The sequence below is a fragment of the Suncus etruscus genome, chromosome 3, assembly GCF_024139225.1.
Source record: "Suncus etruscus isolate mSunEtr1 chromosome 3, mSunEtr1.pri.cur, whole genome shotgun sequence".
Taxonomy (NCBI): Eukaryota; Metazoa; Chordata; class Mammalia; order Eulipotyphla; family Soricidae; genus Suncus; species Suncus etruscus.
In genome coordinates this window covers 164446188-164463894 of record NC_064850.1, presented here as the reverse complement: position 1 = coordinate 164463894, position 17707 = coordinate 164446188, and the positions used below count along the sequence as shown (strand labels likewise).

General features: G+C 41.3%; 2 protein-coding genes and 1 non-coding gene across 5 annotated transcripts in view; 2 read left to right on the top strand and 1 right to left on the bottom strand.

Moving 5' to 3' along the window:
- The window catches only part of RPRD1A (regulation of nuclear pre-mRNA domain containing 1A), a 1137547-nt gene that overhangs the window by 766257 nt on the left and 353583 nt on the right, over window positions 1-17707 (top strand). The window lies entirely within an intron of this gene.
- The window catches only part of FHOD3 (formin homology 2 domain containing 3), a 514974-nt gene that overhangs the window by 375830 nt on the left and 121437 nt on the right, over window positions 1-17707 (bottom strand). The gene's annotated exons all lie outside the window — the stretch shown is intronic.
- LOC126005669 (U6 spliceosomal RNA) lies at window positions 8076-8183 on the top strand. Its single transcript, XR_007494710.1, has one exon. It is a non-coding gene; the product is annotated as a U6 spliceosomal RNA (small nuclear RNA).

Below are 17707 nucleotides of genomic sequence, written 5' to 3'. Positions count from 1 at the left end.
GAACAGTCTGGGCTCCCTTGCCTTCCTTTTCTCTGTGACCCCAACAGGACAAGAGAAGGGCTGACAACCTGATACTTAGAACACTTTCAAGGGGCCCTTGATATTCCAACTTTTCAGCCCATAATCAAAGGGCTTTCCCTCATCTATAGGTAGATGAGATGAAAGAGGGAGAGAGAAGAGAGAGAAGAGAGGGAGATAGAGAGATGGAGAAAGGAAGGAGAGTGAGTGAGAGAGAGAACTCACATAAATCCCAAACCAGTGATTTTATTTTCAACTTCACCTTCTACTGACGTTAAGGCAACAAAAAGATGCATCTCATTAACTTCTGAGCAGCAGACACCAAAATTGGTGGTCCTATTTAAGATTTTTTAAATGGAAAAAAGAAACTCTTTAAACTAGCATCCAGCTGGCACTCTGTTGACTCTTTGTATAGTGCATTTTAAATTACAGATGAGAGTAAAACAACATGAGCAAAAAAAAAAAAAGTAATCAGGGTCCCGTTCTGAAACAAGTCTCCAGGCCGCCCCTTCGGATGGACCTCACACGGCCCCTGCCAGCCTTAATGACCGCTCTGAAAAATTCAGCCCCAGAAGCTCCGCTTCCTCGCCAAATCCAAGCTATGATTACTGGGCACAGAAAAGGCTCAAAAACAATTGCCCAAGGGGGAAAGTGTATTTAAATCTTCAGATTTACCCAATGGAGTTCACCTTTATTAACTGTAAAATGTGTTCTCAGGAATATGTTCCACGCTGTTCACTTCCATGCACCCTTTCTAGTCTTGATATATTTTGCAAACGTCAAGATATTTCTTAGCATAGTGATGTTTGACAAAACTTACTCTCAACACAAGCATGATTTTTCTTGCCTCTCTGGAAACGTCCTAGAGTCTTTATGCTTAAGAAGGCCATCCTGTCACTGTTTCCTTTTATAGTATAGCACAACCCAAATTACAATGATAAGCCCTTTTCTAAACCCTGTGTTAGCAACTCTGAAATTAAAACAAAAATGTAGATTTCCAAGATTGCCCAGTGCTGCAGAATATGACTTTGTAGGACGTCAAAGAGCACCAAATTCTACCCTGCACCATCTAAGCACACTCCCTAACCCAGACATCAACTTGCTCAAATCTGAGAACAGTGTCTGAGGCAGTAGATTAGAGACATATGAATTGTATCTGAACTAGTTGTTTCTTTTAATGGAAATCAGTAAAGTTTGCTTCCTGGGAGTCTAATAGACATGTCTAATAAAATCTACTCTTCCTCCCAATTCATAGTCGGTTTTGATCATTTTAAAATTTTAATCAAGAATGAAACTTTGGGATATAATGCTAAGCATATTGTGAACAGTTTCTAAATAATTGCAGAATTACTAGAAACCACACTGAGTTAGCAAAGGATACATGGTGCCAAGTCATCCTCAGATTGGAGATTATCTGGGACTGGTACATCTTATTGTGGGAATATATATGATAGATCTTTTATAATACCCCTATAGGCCAGCTGTTAAATGAAATTGACATTTGTTTAAAATAGTCCTTTTCGATTTTAATTTTTGAAAATGTATTTATTAAATTATTGTTTAGGGGCTCCATGTGGTGGGTTTTAGGGCTTACTCTTGGTTCTGTGCTCAGGTATCACTCTTCCTGGAGTTTGGGAACCAGGAGCAAGCTTGGATCTGCCACATGCAGGTCAAGCACCCTACACACTGTACTATCTCTTCAGTCTTGATTTTACTGAAATGAAATAGGAAGAAAGAATATAGGGGTTAATGTGCTTGTCTGGCATGCGACTGAGTTTCCCGGCATCATATATATAATGGACTCCTCACATCACCAGTAATGAATGATTCCTGAGTATAGAAGTAGGAGTAAGCCCTGAGTAACATAAGATATAACCTAACCCATCATGCTCAGTGCCAATCTCTTCCTAATTAAATGAATTGCTTTATTTGCAGGACACACTCAACAGTATTCAGGGTGGGGCTTAAGGAACCATCTAGAATACTGGGAATCAAACCTGTGCAAGGCCTTGTCCAAGGCAAGCAACCTACCTGCTATACCATCTCTCCAACCCCAATAAAATAACATTTTAAATAAGAAAGAAGTAAGTGAATTTTGTATGATCCCACTGGAACTGACAATAGAAAACTAGATGGTTTCTGATGGAATGTGTGTCAAAAGAAGAGCACGACATGCCTTGCATACATGAGTTCATTGTGTGAACTCAAGCTTCCCTCCATTTATTTCTCTTAGACACGATGCTTTGTAATTCTGTTATTGAAGTGTGTCATGCATATCACTTTACCTCCTTTCAGCACCCAGTTCTTATCCAGAGTGATCGTTTCCAACTATCGTTGTCACAGTGGTCCCTTCTCTGCCCTCACTGCACTGCCCTGCTATTTGTGACACGCTTCCTACCATGGCCCTCCTGACCCTGTTTAATATTTAAAATTACCATTTTAATATCTAAAAAAATCAATGTTGTTATTGTCTTGAATTAGTGTAAGTCCACTCTGTTCTTCAACTCTCTTTGCTCACTGAAGCCTCTTGATCCTTTAAGAGCAGGAGCCTTTAGCACTGTCAGGTGTCACTCCCATCTTCTCCCACAACAGCCAGCCAACAGATAAATATGTGTAAGGGCCCAGAGCCTCCCTTCTCATAGCAGAACAACGCCATAGCAGAACCTTGGTAACACACCACTAGCTGCCTGCCATGCTAGTTCATCAGACTTTCTGGTAGTGAGTGACTCCGAGACCATCCTTATTTCTAACAGGGCCTCAGAGAACTTCATGAGATACCATGTCAGTGGCCAAAGCTTCACACACCAGCACAGTCTGCCTCTGTCTTTATTCCCAGCAATGCTGGCCTGGAGTCCTTTGCTGAATTTAACATTCTCTGTTGATTGCTGTAGAAATGTAATTTAACTTTCATTTAAGAAGCTGGGCCAGCAGAGCCAGTTCACAGTCTTCGGATAAATCTCACTACCTTGTTTGGGGAGAGAAGGAGGGAGGACAAGGAGGTTGGAGGGATAGAGGAAGGGAAGGGAAGGGAAAGGAAGGGAAGAGAAGGAGGAAGGAGAATGGGGAAGAAGGGCAGGGAAGGAGGAAAGAAAAAAAGGATGCAAGGGATTGATGAAGGGATAGGAAAAAGAGAGGAGGAAGAAATTGGGAAGGAAAGAAAGTAAGAAAATGAAGGAAAGAGAGTAAGGAGGGAGGGAAGAGGAATAAGAGGGGAGAGGTAGAAAAAGAAAGAAGGGAGGAGAAGGGGAAGAGTGAGGAGAAGAGAGAGGACAAGGAAAGAAAGTGGAAAAAGAAGAAAGGGAGGAAAGGGGAGGAGAGAAGTAAAGGAGGGAGTGTAACAGGGAGGAAAGGAAGAAGAGGAGGAAAGCAGGAGAGAGGAGGAGGAAGTGAGAAAGAAGGAGGGAGAAGAATGAGAAAGTGAGGGGAAAGAGGGAGGGTGAACGACAGTAAGGGTTCCATCTGGGAAGAACAGTTTTAACTACATTGTTACATGAAAGCACATGGAGCACTGAGACTTGGAGAGGACAACTTTTGTATGAGCTGTCCTGAGATGTGCAGATGAATAGGAAAAGAAACATACTCAAGAATCATCTCTCAGTCATGAAATTTTCCTATACATGGATGTACACAGAATCTACTATGCTGAGTGAAATAAGTCAGAGAGAGAGAGAGAAAAATGCAGAATGGTCTCACTTCTCTATGGGTTTTAAGAAAAATGAAAGACATTCTTGCAATAATAATTTTCAGACACAAAAGAGAAAAGAGCTGGAAGTTCCAGCTCACCTCAGGAAGCTCACCACAAAGAGTGATGGGTTTAGTTAGAGAAATAACTACATTTTGAACTGTCCTAATAATGAGAATGTATGAGGGAAATGGAGAGCCTGTTTAGAGTACAGGCAGAGGTAGGGTGGGGAGGAGGGAGATTTGGGACATTGGTGATGGGAATGTTGCACTAGTGATGGGTGGTGTTCTTTACATGACTGAAACCCAAACACAATCATGTATGTAATCAAGGTGTTTAAATAAAAAAAAAGAAAAAGAAAGAAAGAAAGAAAAAAGAATCATCTCTCGCAGATAATAGATATCAGAAAGAATTATGAATCAGATAGTTTTGAGAATTCCTCTGTTAATAATTACCATATTTGGGGCCAGCAAGGTGGTGCTAGAGGTAAGGTGTCTGCCTTGCGAGCGCTAACCAAGGAGGACCGCGGTCTCAGATCCCCCAGAGTCCCATATGGTTCCCCCCAAGCCAGGGGCAATTTCTGAGCACTCTAGCCAGAAGTAACCCCGAGCATCAAAACAGGTGTGGTCCGAAAAACAAAACAAAACCAAAAAAATTATCATATTTCTATAACACATATTGTTATTTTCATTTACAGCTTTCATTTCACTTTCTTAAAGTTAAATATTTTTCAGATATCCAAACATTTTTAGAGAGAATTGAAAATATAAGCCCTGTACATAGCACATAATGAGTGAAATAATCCTGAAATATAACTAACATTTGAAGGGATAGCACCACACCTAATAAACAGTGGTATTCAGGGATTAATTCTGACTCTGCACTCACTCTGAGATCTCTTCTATTGAGGTTTGGGGGAACAAATAGGGTGCTAGGTGGAATGAAGCCAGGTGGTCACATGCAAGGCAAGCGCTTTCCCACTGTACCAGCTCTTCCCACCCACAATTACCATATTTAAATTATATATTCTCTAAACTATGACAACTTGATAATCACCATCCTTCATAAGCTCTCCCAATTCATCATTTCCTAACTACATTTATTATGTTACAAAGCTTTGTAGGAACTTAGTCCACTTTTGTCTCCTGAGCTTTTCCCTTATTTTTGACTAAGGCACATCTCTGTCTCAACATTGCTCCATATTTATAATGGAAAAGGCAGAAGCTAGGAGGTCAAAACTAAGTTAAAAATCATTATCGTGGGGGCCAGAGAGTTAGTACAGTGATTAGGGCTCTTGCCTTGCACATAGGACAATCCAGGTTCAATTCCCAACATCTCAAATGGTCCCCATGAACAATGCCAAAATTGATCCCTAAGCATGATAAGCAAGGAATAAGCCCCCCCCCCGAGATGTGATCCAACTCCCTCCTCTTCTCCAAAGAAAGTCTGTGCCAATGGGCTGTTATTATGGGAGCAACAAGAAATGAGACAACACTAAACCTAAAAGAGTAATATACTCAAGTCTGCATGCACGCTCCATCTCTGGGCTGTATAAAATCACATATTCAAAGGCAAAAGGCATATGGAAGGAAATGGGGTGGGACGCAAGTAGCTTATTAAGAACTGTAGCATGGAAAAAACCAATACAACAATAATTGTGGAACTTCACTGAACTGTACCTACTCTTCTGATAGCCTTTGTCAGTTACTGCTTGTGAGTTATTGCAGAGTCAAGAACAATCAGAAATAGGGCAAGAATTGTGGCATTACCTGTGAGCAGAGTGCCTCAGGTTAAAAGAGTTAGACTGGGGCCCGGAGAGATAGCACAGCTGTGTTTGCCTTGCAAGCAGCCGACCCAGGACCTAAGGCGGTTGGTTGGTTCGAATCCCGATGTCCCATATGGTCCCCCGTGCCTGCCAGGAGCTATTTCTGAGCAGATAGCAGGAGTAACCCCTGAGCAACGCCGGGTGTGGCCCAAAAACCAAAACCCAAAACCAAAACAAAAACAACAAAAAAAAGAGTTAGACTGAGGGTCTTGTCAATGTGAAGGTCGTGGGATGTGTGCATTTTGAGGTTCTGCTTATACAGCTTGATACAGCTGGGGACAGTATCCTAGTACTTCAAAAAGTATATCAGATGTACAGGGGTCCTCAAAACTTTTTTCAACAGGGGGCCAGTTCACTGTCCCTCAGACCACTGGAGGGTCTGACTATCTTATATCTTATTATATCTTATTTTGCAATGAAGAAACAAAACAGATACAAATACAATACGTGGCCCATGGGCCATAGTTTGAGGACCACTGACATATAAGCAAATAAAAAAATTCATATTTTCTTTGTCAATATCTCAGAGAAATTGCTCAGATTGCTCTCTGTCAATACTGTCAAGAATAAATGTGTGTTTCAAAAACAAATTTTACACAGAACTGAGAGTATAATGTGATTGTTGCTGTGGAAACTATTGCTGGATAAAAGGGAAAGACTTTTTTTTAACATATCCACTATATTCCCAACCTTTCATTAAAGCCTGTGCTTGCCCTGTGTTTATGGACAAGCCTACAATTCTTCTAGTACTTCCTCCCTCTCCAGATGTGTGTCCTATTATCTCAGTGTTTCCCCCATGCTGTGTCCTTCTTTCACAGCCCTTCTATATGACCTCCAGGTACATTCTCCTGTCATTCATGAGTCCAATGCAACAAGACCTGACACACTAAAATGACAGCAGAGTTTTTCCAATCAGCCCCTGGATGTGATTTGTGAGCAAACACATTCTTAGCAGCACCGTTCTGTTCTTGCTGTGTGTTCAGGAATTCTGATCAGATTCACCCTGGAAAAATGCTGTCAAGATCACTTTCCCAGTGGCTCAAACATGTGGCGAAATGATTTCAGCTGTTCACATTCTTTGAGAACTTCACCAATTTCAATTTCAGCCCTATTTCCAACCTCCTTACCCCCACCTGCTCACTCATTCTAATCCAGATGTCCCCAAATTTATTTAGCCCACTACCCCCCCTTTTCAGAGAAAGAAATCCCTCTGTGTGCTCCCCTGAACTCTACCTCTATTAAGCAAAACCAGAAGAAAGCACTGCCTGAATCACACCCACTGCCCCAAATATATATGTAGCAGAGTTTGGGAAACTAGCCCGACTTCAGAATTATAGTCACAGTTTTAAATCCTAAATATTGCACATTTCTATGATGAATGTGTGTGAACATATCAGTAATTTTTTTATTGTTGAAACTTTGAAACTCCTAACAGGATGAAGCTCAGGAGGAAAAGCAAGCAGGAAATGAGGGGCCCCAACCTAGCTGATCTATGTAACAGTTTTAGAGCCCATAATCCTGTAGCTAGAGACTCTCGATGATCCTGTGAGCTGGCTCCCTACCTACCACCCTGCTGGGTGGTGTCTTATCATCTATTAAGGGATAGAACTGTTAACTTTTTTTTGCTTGTTGTCAGAACACTGGATATGGAAGAGGATGACCCAGATCCCTGATAAACAACTTGTCTCTAGTTGATACAGACTTAATTAGTTTTTAATTGAATCCAACTCAATCTACTAAATACTAGAGATTAAACCTTCTTTTTGTTCTTTTGTTTTGTCTGAGGGCCACACCCAACAGTGTTCAGGGGTTCCTCCAGGCTCTGAACTCAAGAATTACTCCTGGAGGGCCAAAGGGAACCATATGGGATGCCAAGGGTCAAATGTGGTCAGCTGAAGGCAAGGCATATGCCCTACCCTCTCTACTATTGCTCTAATCCCCAAATTTCCTAACCTAACTGAGATCCTCTTTGTTTCACAAAAGTCTTTTTTCAGCCAGGACAATTGCTAGAGGTATAAGACAGGTGTTCCTTGGGGCATCCAGAGTGGTAAGCAATTATTCATGAGGTAGCACCCACTGGGAATGGCCTTCATGGGGGTGCAGTGGACCCTAGGCTATTAGGAAGCAATGCTGTCACATATCCAATGTTGCTCTCAGACCCCAAGATTACTCTTTATGCATTATTTTAATGCCAACAAATCAATAGCATTTTAAAAGTACTCCAACACATTAAATTGAATAATCTTGCTGGTGGGAATGATAATGAGAGCAAGTCCTTGAAAAGAAATTGGCAATATCTATCAACATTTTAAGTGCACAGACCATTTGACCCAGAGATCTCACCTCCTGGAATTTATCCTACACACGTGCAAAAAGGCATGTGGACAAAGCTATTTATTGAAACACTGTTGACACAGCCAAGAATAGAACAGACAGTAAAACTGCTTGGATTAAATAAGGATTACAAAATACACATAAAGCAACAGTTAAGAAAAATAGGATGTTCCTTTTTTTACTAGTATGCAAAGAATCTCAAGAAATATTAAATTTGTGCTCACTTCGGCAGCACATATACTAAAAATTGGAACGATACAGAGAAGATTAGCATGGCCCCTGTGCAAGGATGACATGCAAATTTGTGAAGCATTCCATATTTTTGGGGGGGCTGGTGCAGTAGTACAGCAGTAGGGCATAAAAAGAGAAATATTAAATTTACTACCTTTTATTTTAATGGAGTGAGCAAAAATAATATTTTCCTCATTCATTAGCACACAGGAATTAATGACGGTAATTCACTGTGGCAAATGAGCATAGAGGACACAGGGTCAAGGGAGTCAGACATCATTCTCTACTTTTTCATGTTGTAGTCATTTTTCAAAAGGAATACTGAATTTAAAGAATGTCCCCCCAAAAAACCCAAAACCTTGGAATAGAATTTGAATATTCTTTTTTGTTTTGTTTTATTTTTGGTTTTGGGTCACACCTGACAGTGTTCAGGGGTTACTCCTGGCTCTATGCTCAGAAATTGCTCCTGGCAGGCTCGGAGATCATATGAGATGCTGGGATTCGAATCACTGTCCTGCATGCCAGGCAAATGCCTTACCTCCATGCTATCTCTCTGGCCCCACAATTTGAATATTCTTGTAAGGAGAGCATGCCCATGCCAAAACTGATCGTTGGTACGAACCTAGAAAGGAGGTCCTTGAGGTATACTATTATTCGTGAGGCCTTGCTCTCCTACCTGCCTGATCCCAGTATTTCCATATATTCTTTGCAGGAGCCTCCCAAACAATGCTGAGGGGAGTAAATGATGGCCAGATGATAGCTGGCCAACTAAATCAGTGCTCAGGCCTGGGAGGGGATACCGTTCAGATTCAGAGGATGTTTGGGTTCCTCAGGGCTACCTGGTAGTGATGGGGGGGGGGGGCAGCATGCAATGACAGGTATCAAATATGCAAGACAAGTGCTCCATTCTTTTGTACTCTGACCCTGGTCCCTCTACTATACCACCATACACATAGCCCTGGATGAAAGTTAAAGGCACGGGGGCCAGAGAGATAGCATGGAGGTAAGGCATTTGCTTTGCATGCAGAAGGACAGTGGTTCGAATCCCGGCATCCCATATAGTCCCCCGAGCCTGCCTGGAGTGATTTCTGAGCATAGAGCCAGGAGTAACCCCTGAGCACTGCTGAGTGTGACCCAAAAACTAAAAAGAAGAAGAAGAAGAAGAAGAAGAAGAAGAAGAAGAAGAAGAAGAAGAAGAAGAAGAAGAAGAAGAAGAAGAAGAAGAAGAAGAAGAAAAGAAAAGAAAGTTAAAGGCACAGATCACTTATGAGAGCATGTTGTCAACTGACTGCAAAACTGTCCAGAATATCTTCCAGCAGCCCCACTCCACTCAGGGCACCCTGCTATGCTTTTGGCAGCATTTGTCACCTTTATTGCTCTAAAATGCATCATATATACTCCAGGTTTCATTATAGGGTACACTGTTGAAGATATTTGAAATCTCAAACCTATACACTCTTGATTCAACAGAAATCAAACTTTCAGAGCCAACTCATGATAGTGAGTTCTGACAGTGAACAAAGTTTTACTTCTAAAATTTACTGACCTGCCTCCCTGGTCACTAGTACCTTAAAACTTAAAGCAGTCCTTTCTTATTATTTAAGCACATAACTTAAACTGAGTCAATGTGATTTATTGACATGAGTGTCACTAGGAAAAATCAATATAACTGTATTTTCAGAAGAAAAATCTAAATTTGTAAAAGCTCATAAACTGGTTCTATGGTAGAGCTTGTGTGACCCTGAGTCCAAACACAGTGTTCAACAAAAAAATCATAATTAAGCTTTTGTTTTTCAAACATTTCCAGAAGCATATTATCAGAATAAGGTCTAGTAATAAAATCATAAAAAATAAAACCTAGTGAAAACTAAGAACAACTGAAGGGCCAACAAACTAATCCTAACAAGACCTTGGCTGCAATTCTTTCTCCTGAACTCATGACAGCGTTGTTCACAGGCAGTGTCAGGGCCATACTTAGCTTCACCACTTGTTCTCAGGGTAAGAAAATGAGAGAGTGGTGGGGGGGGGGGGGAGAGTTGGAGAGCAACAAAATTACAGCTATGTTGTGGGCTGAAATGAAAGCCCAATAAGGAGTGTCTCTAACTGGGCATCTAAGTGACGACCATCAGATTCTACCTGATAACCTGAACTGCCACCTGAAAGACCAGCGAGCCAGAACTCAGTGTCAGACTCCAGCAGCCAGACCCAACAGTTAGACCCAGCAGAACTCAAACAACCAGACTCCCAACAGTCTCCAAGCTGCTGGGATGGAAAATAATTTATCAACTCTCAACTAGTTAGAGGTAAGTTAACAGACATCAAATGCAAGTGCTCCTGTTGGATCCACTTCCTCAAAACTGGGCAAAGTTTGATTTTTAAAACTATGGTATGGGGATAAGAAACACCAAAGACCCCATTTCTGATACCTGCTACTATCCAAATAGGTGTTAATCTTTTACCAACTGTGGCCCCTTGTGACTTTTTCTCCTGCAGCACCCCTGTCCTCTCATGTGGCCCCTAGTTTTATTTTTCTTTTTTTGGTTTTTGGGCCACATCTGGAAGCACTAATGGATTACACCTGGCTCTGAGCTCAGAAATCGTTACTGGCAGGCTCAGGGGACCATATGGGATGCTGGAGATCAAATGTAGGTCCACCTTGGGTTATCAATGTGTGGCCCGTAGTTTTATGCTGTGGTCCTCCCATTTATGAAAATGTCTTCTGTGCCCCTTGGAATATCCATATAGCTCATATAGCTCCTGGTTGAGAAACACTGATATCAAGGCTCACTGTAAAACCTATGGTCCTAATGAGCGAGGGACAGCCATAGCTAATGATCACAAAGCCTTTACTTCAAGGACCCAAGCCCAGCCTCACCATGGAATGCTGCCCTGGACCTCTTGAGAGTAGACTGGCACTTGCTGCAAGTATTCAAACATGCTGGAGAGTCAAGGATGAGATGCTCGAGTGGCACCCAGTCCTCTAATCCACCCCCTAAGAGTTGCAGCTGACTCATGACCCTCAGGCTGCAAATATATTACCACATACCACCATACAACATTTGACAGTCAAAGAATACACCCTGGATAGTGGCTTGTCAGGTGAGAAATATGTCCCATCAATGCTTCAGCGTTAATATATGTCTGGCACTGACATGGAGGATCAAGGGGTATGAACAAATCCACCATGAACCAAGGATGCTCAGGGCTGTGTCCTACCTCTACAGAACCTACAGCCAAAAAGCAGCTCAGTGACATGAAGTCCAGGGTTCAGAATGGACAAGATAGCTCATTATGAATAACTGAACACAATATCCACCCCAAAGTCATTTGGATGCTAGCTTCACAAGCAAAGGGGCAATCCTTTCACAATCCTATTTTTAGGACTTCCCGGTAGCCTGTGCTCCATAGATGACACTCCTCAACAGGCTAATTCTGTGACCCAAGCATCTGCTTCCCTTGATTCGGAATGAAAGGTGAAACAGAGTGCACCCTCTACCCCCTCAGCCCTGTTCCTCCCCAGCCATAGAGGCCCCTGAAGGCCTGAGGAAGCCCTCTGGATATTGAGGTCCACCAAACACACCAACCTGCTATTTATAGATCCCCCAATCACACCCATTACTCAGGCACTTAAAAGAGCCTGGGTTACTCTTAATCCAGCGTCAGCACAGATGCAAATGGCTTTCGGCATTTGCTCTTACAGTAAAACTAAAAATTACAAGTAATAAGCTGCTACAGGGCAACGTTTGAGTATCAGCATTCTTTCCTTCCATGGTTTATGTCAATTCGTGAAAACATGTGTGAAGCATCTGCCTTTTTATTTAAACAGAAAGCGAGGGTTCAGATTACATTGTGGTGGCATTTCATGCACAAACCCAACAGCTAAATTGGGAGCCCATCCGTGGGAGGGGCACACTGGAGTTGGGTCCCCACAGCTGGCCTGGCCACCAGCTGCCCAGGAGGCCTCCACTTGAACCAAAATGGGCACAGTCAACAACAGAGCAAAGCCAAATATTTAGAGAGTGAAAGTTTTTATGACTGTACAGCTCAAAATTTGGATTCCAAAGTTCCCTTGACTAAGGAGAAGACAATTTATAATTATGTTCAAATTCCTTTTTCTGCAGCCAGTATTATTTCATAACATTTTTTTTAAATCTCATATTGGTAAGAACTTAATATGTTTATGGCAAAGCCTACAGTAAAACTAAAAACCTCCTTTTTAACTTGAAAATTTCTTCCTATAATTTTTCTATCCATCTTTTTCTTGTTTTTTGAGCCATACCTGGTGACTCTCAGAGGTTACTCCTGGCTATGCACTCAGAAATCGCTCCTGGCTTGGAGGACCATATGGGATGCCGGGGATCAAACCCTGGTCCGTCCTGGGTCAACCACTTGCAAGGCAAACCCTACCATTGAACTATTGCTCTTGCCTCTCTATCCATCTCTTTTCATTAATAAATGGTAGTGGCCTCCCAGACTACTGTTTTGATATTATCAAAATAAAATTGTGACTTAGCAAGAAAATGTAGATTCTGACAAGAGGGTCTGATTGTCATGTGGTAAGAACTAGGTGACCAGACAGATTTGTGCACCAATTTTTCCTCTATATAAAAATATATATCTTCATCTTAAATCCACATACTATCATATTGGTCTCCCAGTATAATCACATGGTCTTCCCAAACCCATGGTCTAATTTGAGTCCAAAGCATTCAAACAAATGTGGAAGATCCCCAAGTGGCCTTTGCAAAAAGCAACATATGTGCTTTAAAAAAAATTTATTTTTGCAAGAGGATAAGATATTTTATTCCATCTTTCTCCCTGCTCAAGTCTTTGTGGAATTAGACAAACATTCTAAATGCTAATCTCCATGAAATTCCTTTACAGAATATATGAAAATGTGAGCTGTTGTAATCATTTATACTGAGACAGCCACCTGCCCTCTGAACTAATCAGGAAATATTTGTCTAAATGGATTGAAATTTCAGTATTCCCAAATTCCTCCTGACAATCTACCGGTTGGAGCACAAGAGTCAATGAATCACAGAGGGGAAAACTCGCAAGTCTATTTTTAGCAGGGGAGAGGGAGCTTCAAAGAATACGATTGTAGACTATGATATATATAATGATGTGAGTTGGTATGGTTTTACTTTTGTTAAAAGTAACATTTTCAATTTGAATTAGTAGCAAACATTGGTTTTCAAAAACATTGTAAACCAACACAATTTTCTAAGACAGTTAATAGTAAATACATGTCAAGCAAAAGGAAAACCAGTCAAAGAAATTAAGGCCAGATTATGATCTTTACGAAGGCAGCTCATTTGCTGAGTGACTTAATTGTTTTCTAAGTATTTGGAAAGGGAATGTCTTTGAAAGCTCCCTGTTTGTCGTCTTAGCCTCTTAACAAGTCCTAGCTGACTCAGAAATATACACAATAGCAATGAAAGAAAGCATGTGCTCACAAAGGAGGATTCAAGATAAACAATCTCATGAAATAAAGGCATGTATATATTAAATTTAATGAATGCTAATTAAATCAGAATATATGTGTATGTAAAAAATGCTATCACTATGGAAAACTGTTTTTGAGATATCTCAAAAACTTAAAAATATAACTTCCATATGATCAGGAATTCTGCTCCTAGATATTTATCTGAAAATTAAAAACATCCCTGAGCACAAAGTCAACAGTAATCCCTGAGTACCACTGGGCATGCTCCCTCCAAAAAATTCTAGAAATGTATATATGTACCCTTAAACTCATTGTAATTCTAATCACAATTGCCAAAATATAGAAACAACTTATATGTTATTGGTTGTGGAGTAACACAATGGAATACTACTTGGCTATTTAAAAATATAGGTTGACATCCTGTCCCTTTTGACAACATGAAAGAATCTAAAGGGCTATAAAGTCAAATAAATCAAGAGAAAGACCTGTACTCCATGTCATCATTCACTTGTGAAATATAAAAAAATAAAGCCAATAAAAAATAGAAATAAAACCAACTCTTAGATTCAGAAAGAATATAGGTTACCAGAGAAGAGAGTTGAGTTATAACAGAAGGAGGAAGTGTGGTGTTTGATGGCAGGTTACGTGGTGATGGGGGATAACTGGGCCTTTGGCTATTGGTGTGTTAGATCACTGTTGAGTTGTAAAGCTGTAGATCTGGAACTGACCCAGCGCTGTCAACAAACGTTGACTCATTTTTTATTAAAAAAAGAAAAAAAGAGTAAGCAAGCCATTTCAGGTAAGTGACTCAGAAGTCAGAGGTACATACCTTGCATGTACATGGCCCGAAACTCAATCCCAGGCACCACATAGCCTCCACAGGCAGGCATGCCAAACACTATATATATATATATATATATATATATATATATATATATATATATATATATATATATATATATATATATATTATAACATACACACATATATATAATCCTGCAGGTCTTCCCAACCAGGGGTCTCAAACTCAATTTACCTGGGGGCCGCAGGAGGCAAAGTCGGGGTGATCCTTGAGTGCAAAGTCAGTAGTAAGCCTTGAACATTGGGGGGTGTGACCCAAACAACTAAAATAAAACAAAACAAAAAAAGATTCCTCTAGGGCAGGGCCATAAAGTGTTGTATGAAGGGCTGTAAAGTTTGAGAACCCTTTAAGCACAAACAATGCAGCTTTCCTGAGCCTATTCATTCAACCTCTGACCTACTTGGCTAGGCAATGCCCTAGAGCTCCTGAGCACCCACCCCAAAGTAGCAGACCTTTTGCATTCAAAGTAATATTAAAGGAGTTGGAGAGGGCAAGAGGCAGTCACTGCACACCCTAGAAAGATCCCCTGGTTGAGAGAGAAAACTGGCCAGCAGGCGATGTTGATAAATTGGTCTAAGGGCAAAGAAGTAACACAGAGGTGGCTGGCTTTGGGAGGCTTTTAGCAGCAGAGTCCTACATTTCAGGATTATCACCTGCAAAACTATGAAGAAAGGGGCCCGGAGAGATAGCACAGTGGCGTTTGCCTTGCAAGCAGCCGATCCAGGACCAAAGGTGGTTGGTTCGAATCCCGGTGTCCCATATGGTCCCCCGTGCCTGCCAGGAGCTATTTCTGAGCAGACAGCCAGGAGTGACCCCTGAGCACCGCTGGGTGTGGCCCAAAAACCAAAAAAAAAAAAAAAAAAAAAAAACTATGAAGAAAGGTTTGGGGAGTGTATATGGGATATAGTTGCAAACTCCAGAAAACTGCTGAGAGCCCCAAGATAAAAAGTGGAAGTTCAAAAAAAAAAATGGGTCCAGAGAGATGGCCTGGAGGTGGGGCTTTTGCCTTGCATGCAGAAGGACAGTGGTTTGAATTTTGGCATCCCATATGGTCCCCTGAGCCTGCCAGAGCAATTTCTTTTTTGGGGGTGTGTGTGTGTGTCACACCTGGCAGCGCTCAGGGGCTACTCCTGGCTCTACACTCAGAAATTACCCCCAACAGGCTCAAGGGGACCATATGGGATGCCGGGATTCGAACCACTGTCCTTCTGCATGCAATGCAAACCTCCATGCTATCTCTCCGGCCCCCAGGAGCGATTTCTGAGCGTAGAGCCTGGAGGAACCCCTGAGCGCTGCACACACACACACACACACACACACACACACACACACACACACACACACACACACACACAGGAAGTCACTGAAGTGGTGAGAAGAAACTTATGGGAACTTTCACCAAGAAAGAAGTGATATCGTAACAAAAAGGTCCCAAAAGAAGGGGTATCCCATCTAATCCCTTAACCGTGAGGCTTAACCATAGCCCACACACATGAACAAAGATGTCCAGGATAGGAGGTAATGTACCTGAGATTTGTTCTAAAAACTAGTTTATTTTGAGATGATTCACAAGCTAAAGCATATGGAAGGCAGAAAGACATTTGCTGATCATTTGGTTAGCTCAAAGTTCAAAGAAGCCCAAGGTCTGCTGTGGCAGAAAAGAAGAAATGCCACTTTCTTATAGCCTTGAGATAAAACCTTTTGTTAGTGGAACAAGAAAGTCAGTCTGAAATTAAAAATGAACCTGGAATTTTGTATTGCTTTTAGTTGTTTGAGAAACACACTAAATTTCATTCTATTGGAAATGACTTATAATATAGTGAAGTTTGTGCTAAATATAGGTTTACTGAAGTCTGGTAAGCTAGAAAAGATCAACCAATTAAGTATTTATTGCCTGTATAAAAAGTGCAAATAAAAAGAAACAGAAAGGAGGCACTTGTCTTCAATGAAAGCCTAAATCATATAATTTACATTTATATAATGTAGGAAAAGTCCAAGTTAAAGCAGTATTTGTGAAAATCAAAAATAATTTTCTTTTTACTCTTTGCTTTTGCTCTTTCTCATTAACAGCCTTGTCCATTCTCATTCTTCAACCCTGCCTCTTGCTATTGCAATTAGAGCCTAAAAGGAAACTCAGGGTTCTCTTTCAATTTGATTTTTTTAACCTTAACTTAGAAGTGAAATCATAAGGCCAGAGCGATAATACACTGGGTAGGGTGTTTGCCTTGCATGTGACTGACCCAGGAATCCCATATGGTACCCCAAGCCTGCCAGGAGTGATTTCTGAGAGCAAAGTCAGGAGTAACCCCTGAGTGTGGTCCAAACTCCCCCCAAAAAAGAAAAAAGGAGACAAAGAAAAAAAAATGAAATCAAATGGCTAATAGCAAGAGATGCAAAATAGAAGGAAATAAGCATCATTGGAACCTTTCACCTGTGCAAAGTCAATGAGCACTAACAAAGCTTCTGGCAACTGACAGTTTCCTATTGCCCTGGTCTCCAGGCCAGCCCCTTCACTCTTGCTGTTTGCAGCAAAAATGAACCCTGAATGGAAGTCCAGCCTGTCCTTAAACACTGAGGAATTCAAGTGGAGGTGTTTAACACCCCTCTCCACTAGTAGGATCCTCATTCACTCTCCTTATGTTGACAAAGTCCCTTGACTGATGAGGCTGGTAACCAGAAGAACATAGAGTCCCACCTATGGCCACACTACTATAGCCAAGTACACAAGTGGCTCCTCCAATTCAACCACAGAAATTCCCACCCTCTCTGCCCCTGCAAAGCTAGTATGGCCCTTGAGGACCATCAATGAAATACCTGCTTATGGAACTCCCTTCCCAAGAACCCCAAGAAAAGATGCTCCATATGCTAGGGAGTGGTCAATTCCTGCAATACTTACTTCTTTTCCTCCTCCTTCTCCTCCTCCTACTCCTCCTCATCTTCATTACCATTATCATTATCAACATCATCAGGCTGCTGAGCACTGGTTTGTGCCCCAAGACCCACTAAGTGGCTGGTCCCACTGAAAGACTGAATGAGTTAAACACCATGGTTACAAGGTTATACTACAGGTTTTTCCCCCCACAGATAAAGTTGTTCATGATTGAGTTACAGTTACACAATATACACCAACCTTCATCAGCAGAAATGCAACTCTATCCTCACAGTGCCTGCTGAACATTTTGAAAGACAATAGATTAGAAGGAAGGTGAGGTCAGAGGATTGAGTTGTCTTGTTTTGAGAATCATAACTTCATCTAGGTAACTTTTCTCCAGAATCACATTTATAGCTGCCGAGGGGGAAACATGT